Below are 18,344 nucleotides of genomic sequence, written 5' to 3'. Positions count from 1 at the left end.
GGACCTCGTTACTGTGTGTGTGTGTGTGGGGGGGGGGGGTATGTACACCGCTAGTATATTTAAGGTGATGTGGTTAACATTAGCACGCAGGAAGACATAGCGGCCATATTGATCGATTTGGTGATGGGTAAGATGAAAGTTGATAGGTTTTTTTATTAAAATTGCAACCCCTCTGGCATTATTGGAAAAGGTGGAGTGGAACATATGCCCCACCCAAGGTTTTTTAAGAGCCATCGTTTTAGTGCCCATCAGATGGGTCTACGATAGGCAGGCTATATCCGCTCCATGTTTTTTAATCTCAGCAAGCACAAGTGAGCGTTTGACCCGGTCATTGAGACCCCTCACATTCCAACCGAGTGTGCGGAGCCCCGTCACTACATTAGGGGGAGGCATAGGCCAAAGAGAGGGTCAGGTGAGAAGGGAGGGGGACACCCATCGCCAAGGCAGAGGGTGGGTAGACATGTCACAGGCCTTACTTGGGACACATAGAACGGCCGGGACTGTCTCTGATAGTAGGCCCTATTCTCCCCTGGTCCACCCAGATAATATTTAGTTATGAGAAGATCCCGGACACCCACCCCCGCCCCCGGAGCACTACGGTCGCAGCTTAAGTACCCAGTTGGATGCGAATGCTCTGCCCCCATACACGTCATTACATTTAAAGATAGTAAGAAAAATAAAATAAATAAAACACAGTAAAAACAGTAACAAGAAAAAAAAAACCTAACTCCCAAACCCACCCGGTATACCTCCCAAACATCAGATATACTTTGGATCCCATTAACAGCTAGAACTAAACTTTCCCAACCAGATTGCTAACTGCACTAACTAAGGGGTATAGAGACCAGTGGTCACCTATAAAAAGAACTATTTCCTAGCATGCATTGAGCTCCTGAGAATGGAGTACATCCTGAGCTAAATAAAGAAGGTTATAGCGTTATGAAAGTTATCAGACACCCTAGATGCCCTATTAGTAGTATATAAAAACAATTTTGCTCACAGAACATGTGTCAGTTCGGGTGCCGTGGCCTGCGATCCAGCCACTGCTCGGCCTCCTGTGGGGAGTTGAAGAAGTGGGTGGTGCCGTCCGCCACCACCCGGAGACGCGCCGGGAACAACATGGAGTATTGTACTTGCGGGTCGCGTAATTTACGCTTGACTTGTAGGAATTGGGCCCGAGTCTTCTGGACATCTGCTGCAAAGTCCGGATATGCCGCCACCACCTGGTTGTCGATTTTGAGCGGGCCTCGCTCACGGGCCAACCGGAGGACAGCGTCTCTGTCTTTGTAATGCAGAAATCGGGCTATGAAGGTGCGTGGGGGCACTCCCGGAGGTGGGGCTCCAGTAGGTAGTCGATGGGCCCTTTCTAGAGTAAATTGGCGGCTGAAGTCGTCAGGGGAGAATGTCTCCAGAAGCCATCTCTCGAGGAATTTCTCCGGGGAGGAGCCCTCCGCCCTTTCAGGGAGGCCAACAAAGCGCACGTTGTTGCGGCGAAGGCGCCCCTCCATATCCGATATCTTAGACTTGACGGCCGCCATTTGTGTGGTGAGATCCACCACCGCTGTTTTAAGAGGGTTGGTCACGTCCTCCAAATCAGATATCCTGTGTTCAGCCTCCCCCACCCGCTCTCGGACCTTCTGCATGTCATGGCGGATGAGGGAAATGTCAGATTGCACCTGACCGATTCTGTCCATAAGTCTCTGCTCAGTAGCCGAGATGGCCAAGAGGATCTGCTGGGTGGACTGGGCAGATGTGTCAGTAGGGGGGGAGTCCTCACCCACATTCAGGGATTTTGGTGATTCAGCCCGGCTCGCAGACTGTGCTGGAGGGGGGGGGGGGGTTGGGAGCCCCGGGCGTACTTCTCCAGTCTGGTCGCCGCGGAGGAGCCACCCGTTTTCACCATGGCTCTAGGTGTTCTGGGGTTTGGGTCGACCAGCACTTGTTGCTAGCTGTATGTACTGGGGTGGCCGAAATGGGCGGAGGGTTTGCAAAATGACGGAGGGGTCAGCCACACCTGTCCCAAGGGAGGCCCTAGCACTGGATATAAAAAGAAAAAGGGGGTAGCAGGACACAGGGGTACCAGGGACCCAGCCGTTGGAGGAGGAGGTGTCTAAACTGCAATATCGGAGAGTCCAAAGTCAGTGTAGCATAAGACTAACTCACAAGCCTCTACCACCTAAGGAGATGGTGGCACTACTGCAATATCAGAGAGTCCAAAGGAACTGTGCTTGAGGCGATTTTCAGATGCCAGACAATACAGGTGGAAGCAGCAGTGTCAGAGCAGTCCAAGTATATTAAATCAGGGGAAAGCCTTTAGGCAGCAGGTGCAGCAGAGGGAGGCCCACACAAGCAGTGTCACACGTCTGAGGATTGTTTTGCTCTAGAGTGCAAGCCCTGTACTGTTCTGTACACAGGTTGTGTGCAGGGAAATCTATGAGGCAATCAGAGGCAGAAGGCAGTGTGGATTCTGCAGGTCGTCAGGTGGCTCACAAAGCGACCAGCCCCTGTATATTTGTCCTCTGTCAAGGAGAGTGAGATGGGCACAGGTAGTTGGGTTAAAGTATGGGAGGGCGACCTTATATGTTCCCAGTATTAAGGGAGGACCCCTGTGGCAAGGAGCAGTAGTATACAAGATGGCGCCGTCCCTCTCCCCTCAGCGCCCGTTTGGCGCGAAAAGTGCGGCTGGGCTCTCCGGCCCGACTCACCCGTATCTCCGACCTCAGGGGGGACCCCCGCCTCCCGATGGGTGTTAGGCTGGGAGGCGTCGGTTCACCACGTCCAGCCAGCCGCCTCCAAGCTCAGTGTGCCGGGCGGGGGGACGAGGTCTCGGGCGCAAGTCGGCGCCGGGTGCCGGGTCTGCTGTGTAGACGTGGGGAGCAGGGCGGGTGGCAGTGATGATGCTCCGGGGGCTGCTCTCGCCCTGAGTCACTCGTGGGGCGCTCTCCAGGGCTCGTGTGGTGCGGTCCAAGATGGCGGCGGGCTCTGCTGATGGGAAGCGAGGCAGGAGAGGACTTGCGCACGGCCAGGCTCCCAGACACCGAATCGCTCCCAGCTCGTGGCAGCAGGTTCCAGGGGGTGTCACAGGTAGGGTGGTAGGGCACCAGGGTCCCAGACTAGGCTCAGGGTGCAGGATTAATGGCGGATTTAACGGAGCTCAGTGAGAGCACGTCCTCTCACATACTCGGCCAAGCCACGCCCCCCTTTCAGCACCTTTTATGTGGTCACCTAAATTTACCACACCATATACCCCTTATACCAATCATGCAACACAATAGTAACTCCCTTATACTGTACTTGCCTCTTACACATTATGCCACATGGAATGAGCCAAAATTCACACTATGGCACACAGATTGACACAAAATTCACATTATGCCACACAGATTGAGACATTATACCAAACAGATGGAGCAATAATGCACAATATGATTCAAAAACAGGGGCATTGGCGCGCATTAAAAATTTACACCATAATGCCCATTACATGTTAAGCCACACACCATAATCTCCATTACACATTATGCCAAACACCATAATGCCTATTAAAAATTATGCTACATAAGTGCTGCTTAACTACATGCTCATTGCCAGGGGTTCCATGCTAGTTGCCATGTGGGATTACATGCACATTGCCAAGGGGGAATACATGCTCACGGTAACTAGGGGACAGCTGCCGCTGGGCAGAAATGACAGCCAATGACAGCTGGGCAGAGAGCAGCGGGCTGCCCGGCTTTATTCAGAGCACTGCAGGTCCCAGCTATTTGAAATAATACCCCTTTCAAACCAGAAAATGCAGGGACTGGCCCCTTTTACACCAGCCTATATCTTCGGAACCAACTGACCCATTTACATGTAGGCTTCGAATGATTTTGGTCCCGTGAAACTGGTCCGTTTGGTTCCAGAGAAATCTGCCCTCAAACAACATGAACAGTCATGAAATTACATTTCAGAAATGAAAAAATCTGTTTACTTGCAATATCTCTAGAAGCAATGAACCCATATGGACCAGCCTGGCATCAGATTGAAGGCCCAGCGATTTGGGTTATAAGCCGAGCTTATGTGGTGCCGAAGGGGGAACTGGCAGCCTTTGGAACCGGGTGGGGGTCGGAATTACTGGGTCCCATGTTATCCTATGGGGAAAACGTTCCAACTTTGCCTGGTGGTATCTCCGTTCCTGGGGGCTAGCGAAGCGGGGCGAGGCTCGTTGGAAAGCCCTGGTCTTCAGCTATGGGCCTATTTGGAGCTGTAGCTCTATTAGGCCCATTGTTAATCCAGCCCTGGCTGGACTGATATGGGACACTGGGCAGCACAGCTGGACTGATATGGGACACTGGGCAGCACAGCTGGACTGATATGAGACACTGGGCAGCACAGCTGGACTGATATGGGACACTGGGCAGCACAGCTGGACTGATATGGGACACTGGGCAGCACAGCTGGACTGATATGAGACACTGGGCAGCACAGCTGGACTGATATGAGACACTGGGCAGCACAGCTGGACTGATAAGAGACACTGGGCAGCACAGCTGGACTGATACGAGACACTGGGCAGCACAGCTGGACTGATATGAGACACTGGGCAGCACAGCTGGACTGATATGAGACACTGGGCAGCACAGCTGGACTGATATGAGACACTGGGCAGCACAGCTGGACTGATACGAGACACTGGGCAGCACAGCTGGACTGATATGGGACACTGGGCAGCACAGCTGGACTGATATGAGACACTGGGCAGCACAGCTGGACTGATATGAGACACTGGGCAGCACAGATGGACTGATATGGGACACTGGGCAGCACAGCTGGACTGATATGAGACACTGGGCAGCACAGATGGACTGATATGGGACACTGGGCAGCACAGCTGGACTGATATGAGACACTGGGCAGCACAGCTGGACTGATATGAGACACTGGGCAGCACAGCTGGACTGATATGGGGCACTGGGCAGCACAGCTGGACTGATATGGGGCACTGGGCAGCACAGCTGGACTGATATGCGGCACTGGGCAGCACAGCTGGACTGATATGAGACACTGGGCAGCACAGCTGGACTGATATGGGACACTGGGCAGCACAGCTGGACTGATATGGGACACTGGGCAGCACAGCTGGACTGATATGAGACACTGGGCAGCACAGCTGGACTGATATGAGACACTGGGCAGCACAGTTGGACTGATACGAGACACTGGGCAGCACAGCTGGACTGATATGAGACACTGGGCAGCACAGCTGGACTGATACGAGACACTGGGCAGCACAGCTGGACTGATACGAGACACTGGGCAGCACAGCTGGACTGATACGATACACTGGGCAGCACAGCTGGACTGATATGAGACACTGGGCAGCACAGCTGGACTGATACGAGACACTGGGCAGCACAGTTGGACTGATACGAGACACTGGGCAGCACAGTTGGACTGATACGAGACACTGGGCAGCACAGCTGGACTGATACGAGACACTGGGCAGCACAGCTGGACTGATATGAGACACTGGGCAGCACAGCTGGACTGATATGAGACACTGGGCAGCACAGCTGGACTGATATGAGACACTGGGCAGCACAGCTGGACTGATATGAGACACTGGGCAGCACAGCTGGACTGATATGGGACACTGGGCAGCACAGCTGGACTGATATGAGACACTGGGCAGCACAGCTGGACTGATATGAGACACTGGGCAGCACAGATGGACTGATATGGGACACTGGGCAGCACAGCTGGACTGATATGAGACACTGGGCAGCACAGATGGACTGATATGAGACACTGGGCAGCACAGCTGGACTGATATGAGGCACTGGGCAGCACAGCTGGACTGATATGGGGCACTGGGCAGCACAGCTGGACTGATATGAGGCACTGGGCAGCACAGCTGGACTGATATGGGGCACTGGGCAGCACAGCTGGACTGATATGAGACACTGGGCAGCACAGCTGGACTGATATGAGACACTGGGCAGCACAGCTGGACTGATATGGGACACTGGGCAGCACAGCTGGACTGATATGGGACACTGGGCAGCACAGCTGGACTGATATGAGACACTGGGCAGCACAGCTGGACTGATATGAGACACTGGGCAGCACAGCTGGACTGATATGAGACACTGGGCAGCACAGCTGGACTGATACGATACACTGGGCAGCACAGCTGGACTGATACGAGACACTGGGCAGCACAGCTGGACTGATACGAGACACTGGGCAGCACAGCTGGACTGATATGAGACACTGGGCAGCACAGCTGGACTGATATGGGACACTGGGCAGCACAGCTGGACTGATATGGGACACTGGGCAGCACAGCTGGACTGATATGAGACACTGGGCAGCACAGATGGACTGATATGGGACACTGGGCAGCACAGCTGGACTGATATGAGACACTGGGCAGCACAGATGGACTGATATGGGACAATGGGCAGCACAGCTGGACTGATATGAGACACTGGACAGCACAGCTGGACTGATATGAGACACTGGGCAGCACAGCTGGACTGATATGGGGCACTGGGCAGCACAGCTGGACTGATATGGGGCACTGGGCAGCACAGCTGGACTGATATGGGGCACTGGGCAGCACAGCTGGACTGATATGGGGCACTGGGCAGCACAGCTGGACTGATATGGGGCACTGGGCAGCACAGCTGGACTGATATGAGACACTGGGCAGCACAGCTGGACTGATACGGGGCACTGGGCAGCACAGATGGACTGATACGGGACACTGGGCAGCACAGCTGGACTGATACGGGACACTGGGCAGCACAGCTGGACTGATACGGGACACTGGGCAGCACAGCTGGACTGATACGAGACACTGGGCAGCACAGCTGGACTGATACGAGACAGTGGGCAGCACAGCTGGACTGATACGAGACACTGGGCAGCACAGCTGGACTGATATGAGACAGTGGGCAGCACAGCTGGACTGATATGAGACACTGGGCAGCACAGCTGGACTGATATGAGACACTGGGCAGCACAGCTGGACTGATATGGGACACTGGGCAGCACAGCTGGACTGATATGAGACACTGTGCAGCACAGCTGGACTGATATGGGACACTGGGCAGCACAGCTGGACTGATATGAGACACTGGGCAGCACAGCTGGACTGATATGAGACACTGGGCAGCACAGCTGGACTGATACGGGACACTGGGCAGCACAGCTGGACTGATACGGGACACTGGGCAGCACAGCTGGACTGATACGGGACACTGGGCAGCACAGCTGGACTGATACGAGACACTGGGCAGCACAGCTGGACTGATACGAGACAGTGGGCAGCACAGCTGGACTGATACGAGACACTGGGCAGCACAGCTGGACTGATATGAGACAGTGGGCAGCACAGCTGGACTGATATGAGACACTGGGCAGCACAGCTGGACTGATATGAGACACTGGGCAGCACAGCTGGACTGATATGGGACACTGGGCAGCACAGCTGGACTGATATGAGACACTGTGCAGCACAGCTGGACTGATATGGGACACTGGGCAGCACAGCTGGACTGATATGAGACACTGGGCAGCACAGCTGGACTGATACGAGACACTGGGCAGCACAGCTGGACTGATACGGGACACTGGGCAGCACAGCTGGACTGATACGGGACACTGGGCAGCACAGCTGGACTGATACGGGACACTGGGCAGCACAGCTGGACTGATATGAGACACTGGGCAGCACAGCTGGACTGATATGAGACACTGGGCAGCACAGCTGGACTGATATGAGACACTGGGCAGCACAGCTGGACTGATATGAGACACTGGGCAGCACAGCTGGACTGATATGGGACACTGGGCAGCACAGCTGGACTGATATGAGACACTGTGCAGCACAGCTGGACTGATATGGGACACTGGGCAGCACAGCTGGACTGATATGAGACACTGGGCAGCACAGCTGGACTGATACGGGACACTGGGCAGCACAGCTGGACTGATACGGGACACTGGGCAGCACAGCTGGACTGATACGGGACACTGGGCAGCACAGCTGGACTGATACGAGACACTGGGCAGCACAGCTGGACTGATATGAGACACTGGGCGGCACAGCTGGACTGATATGAGACACTGGGCAGCACAGCTGGACTGATATGAGACACTGGGCAGCACAGCTGGACTGATATGAGACACTGGGCAGCACAGCTGGACTGATATGGGACACTGGGCAGCACAGCTGGACTGATATGAGACACTGTGCAGCACAGCTGGACTGATATGGGACACTGGGCAGCACAGCTGGACTGATATGAGACACTGGGCAGCACAGCTGGACTGATATGAGACACTGGGCAGCACAGCTGGACTGATACGGGACACTGGGCAGCACAGCTGGACTGATACGGGACACTGGGCAGCACAGCTGGACTGATACGGGACACTGGGCAGCACAGCTGGACTGATACGGGACACTGGGCAGCACAGCTGGACTGATACGGGACACTGGGCAGCACAGCTGGACTGATACGAGACACTGGGCAGCACAGCTGGACTGATATGAGACACTGGGCAGCACAGCTGGACTGATATGAGACACTGGGCAGAACAGCTGGACTGATATGGGACACTGGGCAGCACAGCTGGACTGATATGAGACACTGGGCAGCACAGCTGGACTGATATGAGACACTGGGCAGCACAGCTGGACTGATAGCAGGCAGTGATCAAGTAAAAATGTCAAAACATTTTTTTAATTTCTTCCTTACTTGTCCCCCACAGCAGTTCCATATGGCAGCCCCCTTAGTAGTGCCCACATAATAGCACCCTTAGCAATGCCCCCTTAATAGTGGTACCTTCAGTAGTTCCCCCTAAGTGTATGTACCCTTTTATTTTCCCCATCCAGAAGCCCCCATTGTTATGTATCCTGTTAGTTCCCCCTTGTTTGTCATAGCCCCATAGCTCTACCCTCTGCTGTTTGCCCCCCCCCCCTGCAGCCCCCATAGTGTCCCCCTCCTGCTGCAGACAGCATGCTTTCCCCTCTGCCGTTTCCCCCCCCCCCCCCTTCAGCCCCCATAGTGTCCCCCTCCTGCTCAGGGCCATCTCAACATCAGTGAGGGCCCCTGAGCAAAATAATTCAATGGGCCCCCCAGGGAATGCCAGGTGACACTAGATGACTGTGGAACATGATATATAAGCAGAGTAATCATGGTGCCAGGTACCTGCCAGCCTCAACCTCTCCGGATGTGCCAGGGACAGCAGCCTCCTCACGTCCTTTGAGGCCACCGGTTTCCTTTCCTGGCCCCACTCTGCCACCTGTAGCTGGCAGCAGCGAGGGATGGGCACAATGTCTTGGCCAGTCTGTGGGCTCCGGTTACCCCATAGTGTGCAGCTGGTCTGGTGGTGCTTAGCAGGGGGTAACTGCTGGGTAGTGTAGTATTTTAGGAGCAGCTGACAATGTACCCAGGCTGCCGGCACAGGCTAGCTCTACAAGCTCACTGCCACTGCTGCCCGGAACCCCACTGCTACACATAGGTGGGTGAGGGGGTGTGTGAGGATCACACAAACTCCCACCCACTATGTGCAGAAACGGGGATCCGGGCAGCGGTGGCAGTGAGCTTGTATCGCTAACTATAAGTGCTATGTGTAGAGAAGTCACAGACACCTGTGTAGCATGAAGGTAATGTGCGTCTTTACTTAACATGCAGTAACCACCAACTGGAAGTGTAACCCGTGTCACAGGAAGTGAGTCACCCGGCATGACTACATCTCCCAGAATGCACAGCATGCATCTACATCACCCCTTTTAACTGGAAAGACAAGAACATGCATGAATTGCTACAGCAGCGTGAACCAAGACAAAAGAGAAAGATTAAACAATAAAGTCTTGAAACCTGGGATTGGGTTTGGACACTCGGCCCGACCTGGTAACGGTATACTGTGAGCCCATGGGAATGTCCTCAGTGTTCTGAGAGGGCTCTGCCACCGGTGTGGTCTCTGGGGAGGGATTGTCCACATGATGACATTGGTTGCAGCGGTGGTAGAAACTGATGGGTCCTCTCCAGCCACACTCAGCAAGTGGCGACGGTTTCGCTCATAAAGCGCATTATCAGATTGTACTAAAAACTGATCGGACATTCTGCAGGGCGCTGAACTACTGCCATTCTGTCTAATCCTTGTTCGGTTTGCATGGGGATTGGCTGGCCTGGAGACAGTGGCGGGGGGTGTGTGCTGATCTGTCATAAGAGGCCTTGGAAGTCAATCTACGCCTGTTGATGTTGTCCCGCACCTGTGACTCCACTCTGGGTTGCAAGAGCTGTTTTGCCATTGGGATAGCTGTGCGGGTGCGTCGTGCTAGCAAGCACTGTGCAGGGGATGGCAATCCATCTCTGGGTGTGTTCTCAAATTCAGCAATGCCAGGTATATGTCTGACCCATCTCGTGCACATTTTTCCATTAAGTGTTTTGCAGAGCGGACAGCGCGCTCCGCCAACCCATTGGACTGCGGGTAGTGCGGACTGCTAGTGATGTGCTGGAAGGCCCATGTGTTTGCAAAGTCTAAGAACTCTCTGCTCTTGAACTTTATGGCGTTGCCGGTGATCAGCTGTTGTGGAGTGCCGTGTGTCTTTTTAGTTTCGAGATTACCATGAGGCTTGTTGGTGCTGGGCAGGTAGTTAATCTTGAACCATCCTGAGTAGGAGTCAACGAGCACCATGTAGTCCTTCCTCCTCCATTCGAAAAGGTCTGCTGCAAGGATAGACCATGGGAGTTCAGGAATGTCGTGGAGCAGCATGGGCTCGCAAGGAGCACAGAGTGAAACAGCACGGTCGATGTCGCCATACATGGAGGGCCAAAATGCAGTTTCACGGGCCCTGTGCTTGGTGGCCTCCAGGCCAGCATGACCCTGGTGCATTTTCTGGGTGTAGGATGTCTGGAGGGCAGCCGGGATCACAAAGCGGTGACCCCGCATGATGATGTCATCAGACACGGTGAGCTCATCACTCATGCAATAAAAAGGGGCGCAGGCAGTGGGGCAGCTCCTTGGAAGAGGAAGGCCAACCATTGAGGATGTCTGCAGACAGACGCTGGGAGAGCTCATCCGCAAGCGTGGCTGCACGCAGCTCCTCCAGCTGCTTGGTGGGGAGTACCTCTATGGCCATGACCTCGTAGTCGTCCCCTGTACTGCCCGCGTCAGTAGAGGATAGGAAGGCTCTGAATAGGGCATCAGCAACATACATTTCCTTGCCTGGCTTGTAGATGACGTCCAAGTTGTATCGCTGGACCTTGAGCATCATACTCTGGATACGGGAGGAGGCAGAATGTATTGTGATGAGTGGCTGATGATCAGTCTCTACTGTGACAGGACGGCCATAGATAAAATCATGAAAACGGTTGCAGGCAAAAACGAGGGCCAACAGTTCCTTTTCAATCTGTGCATACCGGGTTTCTGTGTCGGTGAGAGCCCTGGAGACAAAGGCCACAGGTCTGCAGTGTTGGAGGCACACAGCCCCGAGACCACTCTGTGAAGCATCGGCAGAGAGAACAACCGGGTCATGCACATTGAAGTATTGCAGGACCGGTGGGTTTGTCAGCATGGTCTTCAGGCGGATTACTGCAGCCGTGTGCGTGTCCAACCAGCACCATTCTGAGTCCTGGTGTAGTAGCTGGCGTAGAGGCACAGTGGTTTCACTGTATTGCGGGACAAACTTGGACAGGTAGTTGGTCATCCCCAGGAAGCGCTGTAGTGCCTGTTGATCTGCTGGAAGAGGCATCTGTAGGACAGCAGAGACTTTGTTCGGGTCTGGCTTGATACCCTTGCTGGTGAGTACGTGGCCTACATACGCAACTTCTGTGACTCTGAACTTGCACTTGTTTGGGTTGAGCTTGAGATTTAGAGCGCGAGCCTGTTCAAGTACCTGGTGTAGGCGCAGGTCATGTTCTTCCATGGTGCGGCCCCAGATCATCAACGATGATGTCACAGGGATAGCCCGCAAACAGCTGTTCCATGCAACGCTGGAAGACCTCACTGCCCATGGTGATGCCGTAGGGCATGCGAAGGAATACATACCGCCCTATTGGGGTCATGGAGGCGGTGAGCCAGGAGGAGGCTCTGTCCAGAGGAATTTGCCAGAAACCGCAATTTGCATCCAGAGTGCTGAAGACTGTGGCACCTGGCATGTCAGCAATCACCTGCTCGATGGTGCGAAGAGGGTGATATGGACGTAAGAGTGCTTTGTTCAGGTGCACTGGGTCAATGCAGAGACGTACAGTTCCATCTTTTTTTGATGCAGCCACCATGGCAGACACCCATTGAGTTGCTTCCTCTATGGGGGCAATGACACCCAGTAGAGTCATTCTGTGTATTTCTTGGATGATCTTATCCTTCATTGCAATGGGGACCCTTTGGGGGGCACAGACAGTAGGGACAATGGAGTCATCTAGCCTCATGTGGTATGTGACTGGAAGCTTGCCCAGTGTGCTGCAATCAAATAAGTCTTGAAAGTCTCTCATTTCCGGAACGCTCACCTGGATTGCCTGCACATCAGGCCGCAGTTTGAGCAGGCCTAATACTGTCAGGGAGGCCAAGCAGTGATTTGACCTGTTGGTCCACAATGTGGAATAGTAAGTCAGCACGAGTGAACTGTATCTGCGTGGTGCCCAGTGTGGTGATGACCAGGCCGCCTGCTTAGATTGATCTTGTCCTGTGGGTTTATCTGTGCGGCAGGATCTATTTCACGCAGTTGCCTGTGTGACATGACATTGCATTTTGCTCCTGAGTCTATCTTGACCGTGGCCACTTTGTTTGTGTTCTGTGTCTTGAGCTTAATAAATATTTTGCCGTTCTCATCCAAGTAGTCCACGCTGTCACAGACTGTTGCGTGGGTTGTGTCGCACCCTGGGTCTGTCTGTACCTGGTTGACCTGCCGGGGTGAACGGCTGTATGGTGACTCAGTCTCCCGCTCCCTCGGGGCTCGATCTTTGGAACGACAGCACCTTGCAAAATTATTCCACCTGCCACATGCATTGCAGCGTTTATCATATACGGGGCAGTTCTGCTTGCCTGGGGGGTGCTGTGCTGCGCAGTTCCCACATATGGGTGATCGGGGTGGAGTGGCCGCCATGACACACACCTCAGCGTCCTTTTTAACTCCCTTGTGCCCTTTTCCGCCTCTTCATGGAGCATGCAAATGCTTATGTCTCTAGTGTGAGGCCTTTTTCCCGTAACAGCTGTGCACGTTCCTTGTCACTGCGTATCCCACACACAATCCTGTCACGGATAAGCTCATCTGTGAGGGTGCCAACGTTGCATTTCTTTGCTAGCAGCTTTAACGTGGAGGCTATGACTGTACGGTGTCATCACCCTTCTGGTTTGTGCTGTTGAAGATGTGCCTGTCCATAATGACATGTTTTACCGGCATGCAGATTTCTTCAAACTTTGCGACAAGGCCGTCAGGATCCTCTCTGTTCTCTATGTCCGCATATGTGAAGGCCTCTGATTTGTCCACGGCGTCGGTGCCCGCGAGGTTCAGCAGCGTGTAGGCCTGGACCTTTTTTAGACTTGTCAGAGAGACCGGCTATGCAGTACACGTGCCAGTACACTTGTCAGAGAGACCGGCTATGCAGTACACGTGCCAGTACACTTGTCAGAGAGACCGGCTATGCAGTACACGTGCCAGTACACTTGTCAGAGAGACCGGCTATGCAGTACACGTGCCAGTACACTTGTCAGAGAGACCGGCTATGCAGTACACCTGCCAGTACACTTGTCAGAGAGACCGGCTATGCAGTACACCTGCCAGTACACTTGTCAGAGAGACCGGCTATGCAGTACACGTGCCAGTACACTTGTCAGAGAGACCGGCTATGCAGTACACCTGCCAGTACACTTGTCAGAGAGACCGGCTATGCAGTACACCTGCCAGTACACTTGTCAGAGAGACCGGCTATGCAGTACACGTGCCAGTACACTTGTCAGAGAGACCGGCTATGCAGTACACGTGCCAGTACACTTGTCAGAGAGACCGGCTATGCAGTACACGTGCCAGTACACTTGTCAGAGAGACCGGCTATGCAGTACACGTGCCAGTACACTTGTCAGAGAGACCGGCTATGCAGTACACTTGTCAGAGAGACCGGCTATGCAGTACACGTGCCAGTACACTTGTCAGAGAGACCGGCTATGCAGTACACGTGCCAGTACACTTGTCAGAGAGACCGGCTATGCAGTACACGTGCCAGTACACTTGTCAGAGAGACCGGCTATGCAGTACACGTGCCAGTACACTTGTCAGAGAGACCGGCTATGCAGTACACGTGCCAGTACACTTGTCAGAGAGACCGGCTATGCAGTACACCTGCCACTCCCTTTTGAGCCTGAGCCAGTCGTCAGCAATGTTTTTGTCGAACACCAGCGGATCCATTCTTCTCAGTCCGTGTGCCATGTTGATCCCGCTTCTGACACCATGTAGATGCGTGTGGTAAATAAGTCACAGACACCTGTGTAGCATGAAGGTAATGTGCGTCTTTACTTAGCATGCAGTAACCACCAACAGGAAGTGTAACCCGTGTCACAGAAAGTGAGTCACCCGGCATGACTACAACTCCCACAGTGCACGGCATGCATTTACACTATGTGCGGGGCGGGAAGCGCTGCTGAATGTGAAAAGACTGGCCGGTTGCTAATTGGCTGAATTCTCTCAGCCAATCAGAGTCCAGCCAGCCAGTCTTTTCAAATCCAGCAGCGCTTCCTGCCCCGCACATAGCACTTAGCGATACAAGCTCACTGTCGTGTCGCCGCTGCCCGTATCCCCGTTGCTGTATATAGTCGGTGGGGGTTTGTGCTAACTGTCGCCGATGCCCAGATCCCGGTCCCCGCTGCCCGGCGGCAAATAGTGCTATGAGACGAGCACTAAGCTGCAGCTGCCCGGATCCCCATTGCCTGCCTCCGTGCCGTCTGCCACCCGCTGCCGTGCCATCTGCCACCCACTGCGGTGTCATCTTTCCCATTGGGATGGGCCCCTGGAATCCTTGGGCCCCTGGGCAACTGTCCATTGTGCCCAATGGGAAAGATGGCACTGCTCCTGCTGCAGACAGCACGGACACATCTTTCACACATAGACTGAAGGTGGCGCTGGAAGCCGGGACTTAAATAGAGATCCGGTCACGCGAGAATCCGACGCGGGATGATGACGTTCTGGCCTGGTTTCCGACTCGGATTATCAGCGAGATGGACGCGAACGGCTCAAGTGTAGAAGTGCGCCCCGGTGCAGTAGCACCGGGACGGAAGGGGCAGTCAATCGGGGCTCGCCACGTCACGAGCCCCGCCCCTGGGCGCTGGTTTGAACTAACCAGCGCCGGGAGCGGGAAGGGGAGTTCGGCGACGGAGGAGGATGAGAGAGGAGAGCGCTGGACGGAGACAGGATTGCCGCCGGAAGCCCCGGGAGGCGGCAGCTGTGTGCGCAGGACTGCTACACGCTGCCGCCCGCCGGGCGAAGGACACAGTGCCGGGGACAGCCGGCGAAGACGGAAGAAGCCCGGGTGCGGCGGGGTGAAACGCAAAAGAGCTTGCCCCGGCCCCCGCTGCCCCGGTGAAGACTGCAGGAAGCCCGGAGGTGGTGGGAAGCATCCCACCTCCGGCGAAGACGGACCACCCTCGTGGCTGGACCAGGCTTGGTCCAGCGGAAGGCCCTAGGACGGGTGAGTCCACATGCGGGTCCCCTCCCTAGACCACCAGGTGTTCGGGCGATAGGCCCGTGGGCCCAATTCAGGCATCAGGCCTGCGGGACCATAGTCGGGCTCTAGGCCCGTGGGGACCTTAGGTCTGTGCGTTGGGCATTAGGCCCCTTTGTGTGTTGTTGGGCATTAGGCCCCTTGTGTGTGTCGGGCATTAGGCCCAGTGGTGCTCTGGGCTTTAGGCCCCTATATAGTCGGTCCTCAGGCCCTATTGCGTTGTTGGGCCCCAGGTTGTGCGTGCGTTAGGCGCCAGGTTGCGTGACGCTAGGCCGTGGCATCGGAAGATCCGGTGCTAGGTCACAGGTTGCGCGGGCGTTAGGCGCCAGGTTGCGTGACGCTAGGCCGTGGCATCGGAAGATCCGGCGCTAGGTCACAGGTTGCGCGGGCGTTAGGCGCCAGGTTGCGTGACGCTAGGCCGTGGCATCGGGAGATCTGGCGCTAGGTCACACGTTGCGCGACGCTAGGCTGTGGCATCTATGGATCCAGCGCTAGGTCGCGAGTTACGTAAGACGGCTTCAGGCCGCAGGGTGCGCGGGCGTTAAGCCGCAGGCGCGTTGGTGTATTGCCCTGCCCTAGGGAGCAGGAGGTTACGTGAGTTCCTTTTCAGGTGCCGGTATCCGCATGGGAAGCGTGACGGCGGACCAGTAAACCACTGGTGAGTAGAAATTGTATTGAATCTGTTGTTCGTGCTCCTTCCCCTCCCCGGAGCGTTCCCCCACCCCAGTTACACCTGCCGTGTTCCACAAGCGGGTGTAAACATTCTGAGGCCAATAGTGCCTGTGATGAGCATCCCCTCCCCCCTTAGGGGGTTTCCCCCTTTGTTTCCCCTACAGGTGCAGTCGCTTCCGGAAACTAGTGGAGCAAGAGGAAGGTACCGGGACCGTCGCAGGCCCGAAGGTGAGAGACGGAGCGCAGCGAGGTGAGTACGTGCAGCGAGTGGTGCGCGTTGGGCCCCGCCCCGTGCCTCTCACACAGGGACGGCTCAGATAAGGTATGTTCGGGGGGGGGGGGTCAGATCGCTCATCTCTAATCCTGGCTGCCCTGCAGTGCCACTCCTAGATGGGCCACGTGTTTGTGCCGCACACTTGTGTGGCTTAGCATAGTCATCCAGCCACCTCGGTGCAACCTTTTGGTCTAAAAACAACATTGTGAGGTGTTCAGAATAGACTGGAAATGATTGGAAATGAATGTTATGAAGGTTAATATAGCGTAGGAGCAAAAAATCCCCATATTACTGCCCATTACACATTATGGAACACACCGTACTGCCCATTACACATTATGGAACACACCGTACTGCCCATTACACATTATGGAACACACCGTACTGCCCATTACAGAATATGACTATACATTATGCCCATTACACATTATGGAACACACCGTTATGCCCATTACACATTATGGAACACCCCGTAATGCCCATTACACATTATGGAACACCCCGTAATGCCCATTACACATTATGGAACACACCGTACTGCCCATTACACATTATGGAACACACCGTTATGCCCATTACACATTATGGAACACACCGTTATGCCCATTACACATTGTGGAACACACCGTAATGCCCATTACACATTATGGAACACACCGTACTGCCCATTACACATTATGGAACACATCGTACTGCCCATTACACATTATGGAACACACCGTACTGCCCATTACACATTATGGAACACACCGTACTGCCCATTACACATTATGGAACACACCGTACTGCCCATTACACATTATGGAACACACCGTACTGCCCATTACAGAATATGACTATACATTATGCCCATTACACATTATGGAACACACCGTACTGCCCATTACACATTATGGAACACACCGTACTGCCCATTACACATTATGGAACACACCGTACTGCCCATTACACATTATGGAACACACCGTTATGCCCATTACACATTATGGAACACACCGTACTGCCCATTACACATTATGGAACACACCGTACTGCCCATTACACATTATGGAACACACCGTACTGCCCATTACAGAATATGACTATACATTATGCCCATTACACATTATGGAACACACCGTTATGCCCATTACACATTATGGAACACCCCGTAATGCCCATTACACATTATGGAACACCCCGTAATGCCCATTACACATTATGGAACACACCGTACTGCCCATTACACATTATGGAACACACCGTTATGCCCATTACACATTATGGAACACACCGTTATGCCCATTACACATTGTGGAACACACCGTAATGCCCATTACACATTATGGAACACACCGTACTGCCCATTACACATTATGGAACACATCGTACTGCCCATTACACATTATGGAACACACCGTACTGCCCATTACACATTATGGAACACACCGTACTGCCCATTACACATTATGGAACACACCGTACTGCCCATTACACATTATGGAACACACCGTACTGCCCATTACAGAATATGACTATACATTATGCCCATTACACATTATGGAACACACCGTACTGCCCATTACACATTATGGAACACACCGTACTGCCCATTACACATTATGGAACACACCGTACTGCCCATTACAGAATATGACTATACATTATGCCAATTACACATTATGGAACACACCGTACTGCCCATTACACAT

This window comes from Crinia signifera, chromosome 4, assembly GCF_055691185.1.
Source record: "Crinia signifera chromosome 4, ASM5569118v1, whole genome shotgun sequence".
Taxonomy (NCBI): Eukaryota; Metazoa; Chordata; class Amphibia; order Anura; family Myobatrachidae; genus Crinia; species Crinia signifera.
This window is presented reverse-complemented; position numbering follows the sequence as displayed.